Source organism: Sardina pilchardus, chromosome 2 (genome assembly GCF_963854185.1).
Source record: "Sardina pilchardus chromosome 2, fSarPil1.1, whole genome shotgun sequence".
In the NCBI taxonomy this organism is placed as follows: domain Eukaryota; kingdom Metazoa; phylum Chordata; class Actinopteri; order Clupeiformes; family Clupeidae; genus Sardina; species Sardina pilchardus.
This window is the reverse complement of record NC_084995.1, coordinates 33,093,868-33,098,867: the sequence shown is the minus strand read 5'-3', so window position 1 is coordinate 33,098,867 and position 5,000 is coordinate 33,093,868. Positions and strand designations below refer to the sequence as shown.

General features: G+C 41.2%; 1 protein-coding gene across 1 annotated transcript in view; it reads left to right on the top strand.

Annotated features, from left to right (window-relative positions):
- The window catches only part of astn1 (astrotactin 1), a 129,869-nt gene that overhangs the window by 106,558 nt on the left and 18,311 nt on the right, over positions 1-5,000 (top strand). The window lies entirely within an intron of this gene.

Below are 5,000 nucleotides of genomic sequence, written 5' to 3'. Positions count from 1 at the left end.
GCGCGCCGCCTCCGCCCACATCTGCTGCCAGGAGCGCTGCCACTGTGATTGAATAAATGTTGGGTTAACATAATTTGCTTCTAAATTGTTATTAATGAAATATGTTACTTCAGAAGTGTGTGCCATGGAATGTATTATTTTTCCTTATTTGATAGTAGTTACTGGTCCAACAGTATTTGGGGTTTTTTTTCACCATATTGCATATTTGGATGCCTTCTCCCCCTCACGCTCAAAAAAAATTCCCATATGTATATCTCACTAAAGTGTTTGTATATACTCTCCAAACTGCATAAGCAATCATTACTATGGGCTTGAGCCGTCGGGAAACAGCATAACATTCCGATATTAACCGATAAGGTGCCTTTCTTTTTTAACGAAGCCATGCCTTTTGTATGAAACGAGATGATCAACTGTATTTTCTCAAGCGTTGTCAATGAACAGAGTGACTGACAAGCGGCAAAGCCTTGAGTTTGACCTGACTAAATGATTGGCTTGGTGCTCCAGGTCAGAGAGGGATTGTGGGCTGTGTCAGCGTTCCCAGGCTTTTCAGCCGATCGCTTCATTCATGCTGCCAGCAAAGCTAAACGTTGTGCGTCAGTGCACTCCACGCTCGTTTTTTTTTTTTTTGCGTGCTGTATGCATGTGCCCTTTTTGTTTCGTGTTTGCTTTTGATGTGTTTGTGTGGTCTGCACTCGCTTTCATCATAAAATGCTTTCTGAGGAAGTATGCCTGAAATCTAGCGTTGGAGCTCACAGTGACTAAATGCTATCACCTGTTTTTGCTGTGAGCGGAGTGTGTGATTCTGACAAATTTCAAGAAAGGTGATTTATCTCAACTGAAAGAAAGTAGCATCCATCCAGCCAGTTACAGGGGTTATGACGTAGATGGCAGATACAGAGTTGGGATCAAGTGCTGTTTGCACGAAAGTGAAAGCAGATTAAAGTGCTCTCTCTCTTTTTTTTTTGTGCAAACAAGTGGGGTGTAATATTGACACCCGCGCCCCTCTCTACCATTTGCATTTTATATCCTGTGTTTCATGCTGCCTACCCTCTCCCACTGGGAGAACACGTCTGTTAATCATTGGTTCTGCTGGCAAGTGCCAAGAATCAATACACTACAAACTGTTGTTGTCCAGCTCTGGCCTTTTGTTCATCAAAGTGGACAACAAGATCCAGATGTGATTTGTTGAGTCTTTGCAAGGCTGCCAAGTCTGCTGGTACCACACAGTTGCAGCTTTAATGGAACTGGTGAAACTCCCAGTGATCTGGAGAAGGCCTAACTCCTGTTATGGATTTGGGAATTTTCGAGTTGAATGTTTACCTGTTTAGGTAACAGAACACTCAACGTGTGTGTTCATGTTCCTTTTACTTTCCCCTTTTTCTTTCTTTTATTCTTTCTTTTTGTCTTTCTTTTCTGTCTTTCTTTTCTATCTTTCTTTCTTTCTCTCTGTCCCTTTGCTGCCCTCTTCCACTCACTGAATTATTGAAATTGCAGTCATTACACATTTTTCGAGTAGCCCTGACTGTTCACACTAGCTTACCCACAGCTGATTCAGAGTGGTACCAGCAGAGCCATGTGGTAAGCATTGTCATAATTCCTGGGGCCCTCAATACTGGTAGCTAATATGAGACCAATTCACAACTGTTGTTCCTCTCTCCACTGATTGCCCCCCGCCCCCACACACACCCCTAATTATGAGGAGAACCGATGTGCTTTCCTAGAAAGCTGGCCACCCAGTTCTGCATATTATGATGAAGCATGTTCTTAATCTATGTATGTCCTTCAGTGTTATTGAAAGGAATCATTTGACTGAGTTTAGTATGATATTCAATCTCAACTCTGTTCTGTATTATTTTTCTCGATATAGCCCAACAGATTTACAGTATATTCTATTGTGATAAGATTATTTGTAAATCGAGCACATTTTTACTGTAAAAAAAATGTCAGCCTGGTATAACTATAAAAATGAACAATTATTTGGTGTGCCATTTTGATATTTCATCTATGATGACATATCATGGTCATTTAATGATTTATTGCAACACCTTTCCCAAATGTTGCTTTCCTTCAAAGCAACCATTTTAAGGTTGTCGCCTTTTTCAGGTGTGTTTTGCATCAATCCCATGTAGCTCCAGAATGGTTCTACAATGAATCAAACAGTTGGATGTTCTTGTGTGGGAGATCTGCCCAATATGAAATTCTTTGAAGGTTTTAAGAAAATGTGTTCAGCTATGGAATCCGAATGTCACATTCCAGCATTATGTTGACCCACCCAAGTCTGTGCCTAGAATTTTATATTCTGATACTATAAAATTAGATAAATGGTTTTACCAAATGTGACCCTACAAGGCGAAACCAGTCGCTTTGCGCACAGTGCGATAAACAAACGTACAGGTTAACATTTTGAATTTCACATTTTCGCATAATTCGACAGTGGACATACAGTCTACACTTTCATATTGTGAACAAATTTCACAGAAAAATATATGTTTTGACTGTTAAACCCTGACTTTGTTTAGGTGAAGATTCAACACACTAGCATTCATTCTCTTTGTCCACGCCGCGAGGTGATTTTCTCCTCTTCTGGCGTATCGTAACTATGGCAACTTTGGATGCAGTTATCTTAGTGATACTTTTTACAATGCCCTCAATATACATATCGTTTGAAAGCTTAGTGTATGGCCATCCATGTGAGCACAATAACTTAATTTAGTAAATTTTATCAAAGCGACTGGTTTCGCCTTGCAGGGTCACAAATGAAAGTATCTTTAGGTCATCATGTTATGATGATGATGTGATGTGATGCTCTTTTTTTTTAGATCTTGTGAGCTTTGTGTGTAAACAAACATCTTCATGACATATAACACGTGTTGCATGTTAAACAATATTTTCATGAAATTAGCGTTGTGAGAATGTGAGAATTTTTTTCTGAAAGTAGAAGAATGACTGATGCAGCAAAAAAAAAAAAAGAAACTTTGGTTTGCACTGAATGAAGAAGTATCTCATGATAGATAAAGCCTCAACCCTGAAGTGTCAGGAATCTGGTTTGTGAATCCGATGACTTTTCATCTTGGTTGGTTGAAAAAAAAATCTGGAGATGAATTTTCATCCAATAAAATTGAAGCACTCTTGAGGCTGCAATCTTACCACGGTTGACCATTTCCAATTCAACATACTTTCAACTCATTAAATCAATCAAACAGTTGAGCAAATATGCGGCGCTGTGCTGTGCTGTGCTGTGCTGTGCTGTGGAGTGGAGCCTGGGCGAGGGAAAGCCCCCAGTGACTGCGGCCTGTTCGACAGGACGATCAGAATCAGGAGGGGGAATTGACCAGAGCCCCTGGGCACACAGTGCTGAGGGCCAGCCAGACACCTTGGTGTTCCTGCCATTCGAGGCCATCCCAGTGAAAAATGAGGCAAGCTGTGTGGTTGGACCCAGAAGAAGAGCATAAATTTCTCTGCATATGCCAGATTCCTGTTAAAGATGTTGTATTTTCAGCGCAGTATGTTAGATTTATAAAGAGATTCTTTCAAAAGATGATGCCTCGAACAGACTGTTCTTAACTATCCAAGCAATGATTTGATTAAGTGATATAGATATGACTTTGATAAAGAAATCTTTCATTCCATGGGAGTACTATTTCTTTCAGTTTGACAAGTGGTAAATACCCCGTGGAATGTGTCTTGTGTGATGTTCTCAAAAAATTGCCCACATTATGACATCATCAGTCATAAAACAAATCTCACTTGTTTGCAAAGTGGGCAAACATATACATGGCCCCAGTCCACCCAGATCTGAATCTCTGTCTCAGATCGAAGCCATGCCTAGCAATATTCCGTGACTACAGATGGTAAAATCTTGATTACAGCACGCAAACACATTAGCTACAATCACAATTTACTGTGTCGGTTAATGCTATCCATTATCAAACAGATTGAGTTGCATCCTGAAAATGTAATTTATCAGGAAGTTGGACTTAAGTCCAAGTTGATAATTGGGTAATTGCATCTTTTCAAAGCTCTCAGAATGGAGATATGTAATGCAACGCTGATAATGGTGCAGGGTGCAGTGGATTGGGCTGATTTTTGCATGTCTGCCCCAGCCAAAACAGTTGTATTATGTTCAAAGTCAAACCAGGCGAGGACTCTGTTCCTCATCGTCCACTCTTTCCTCCCTAGAACCACATCTTGTAGACCCACACCAATGGAATTTGGAAAGCAGTTTGTTGGTCATTCACTGCTTTGAAATAGACCCTGTTTCACAGTGAGCCTTTATAGCAAGACAGTGTTTTGTGTACGAGATATCATATGTTGTGGGTTATGTCAAGCTTTTCAAGACCACACTTTGTCCTCTTTGACTTTTGCCTTAGAGGTAAGAACATGTTGCCCCTCTATTTAGTGACAACTTCTCACACAGAGAAGTTGTTTTCTTCTGAGGCATAATGAGCTCAAAGGGGTGGAGCTGTTGTGCAAGTGGGAGCATCCAAACCATATACAGATCCCAGTGCCCTGGGGCTCCCGGGTTTGAGTCTGTCTGAATCTGCTCCTATTACCAATCTGTGTCTCTCCACCCATGGCAGACCACTTCAGTGTCCGTTCTAAAGATTTGAGACTCCCAAAATTCAAGTTATAGATCACGTCGTCGGTCTCCCTAATTCCCTTATTTGTGAAAAATAACACTCCAGCTCACATGTGTTTTGGAGCTGCATGTGTTTTGGTTTGCCCACAGCTCTGCGATATGTGGGCAAATGTAAAATGTGTGTGAGTGTGTGTGTGCGTGTGTGTGTGGTTAGTCAGGATATCCAACTTCAAGTGCTACAGTCCCTCACAATGTCACTTTTCATTTCCATCAGTCCACATGTTTGTTGGTACTCCTCTGTAGGTCTATACACACACACACACACGCACACATACACGCGCGCGCGCACACACACACACACACACACACAGTGGCAGTAAACATGCCTCAGTGACAGCTGCTACACACGCTCTCGTTTTTC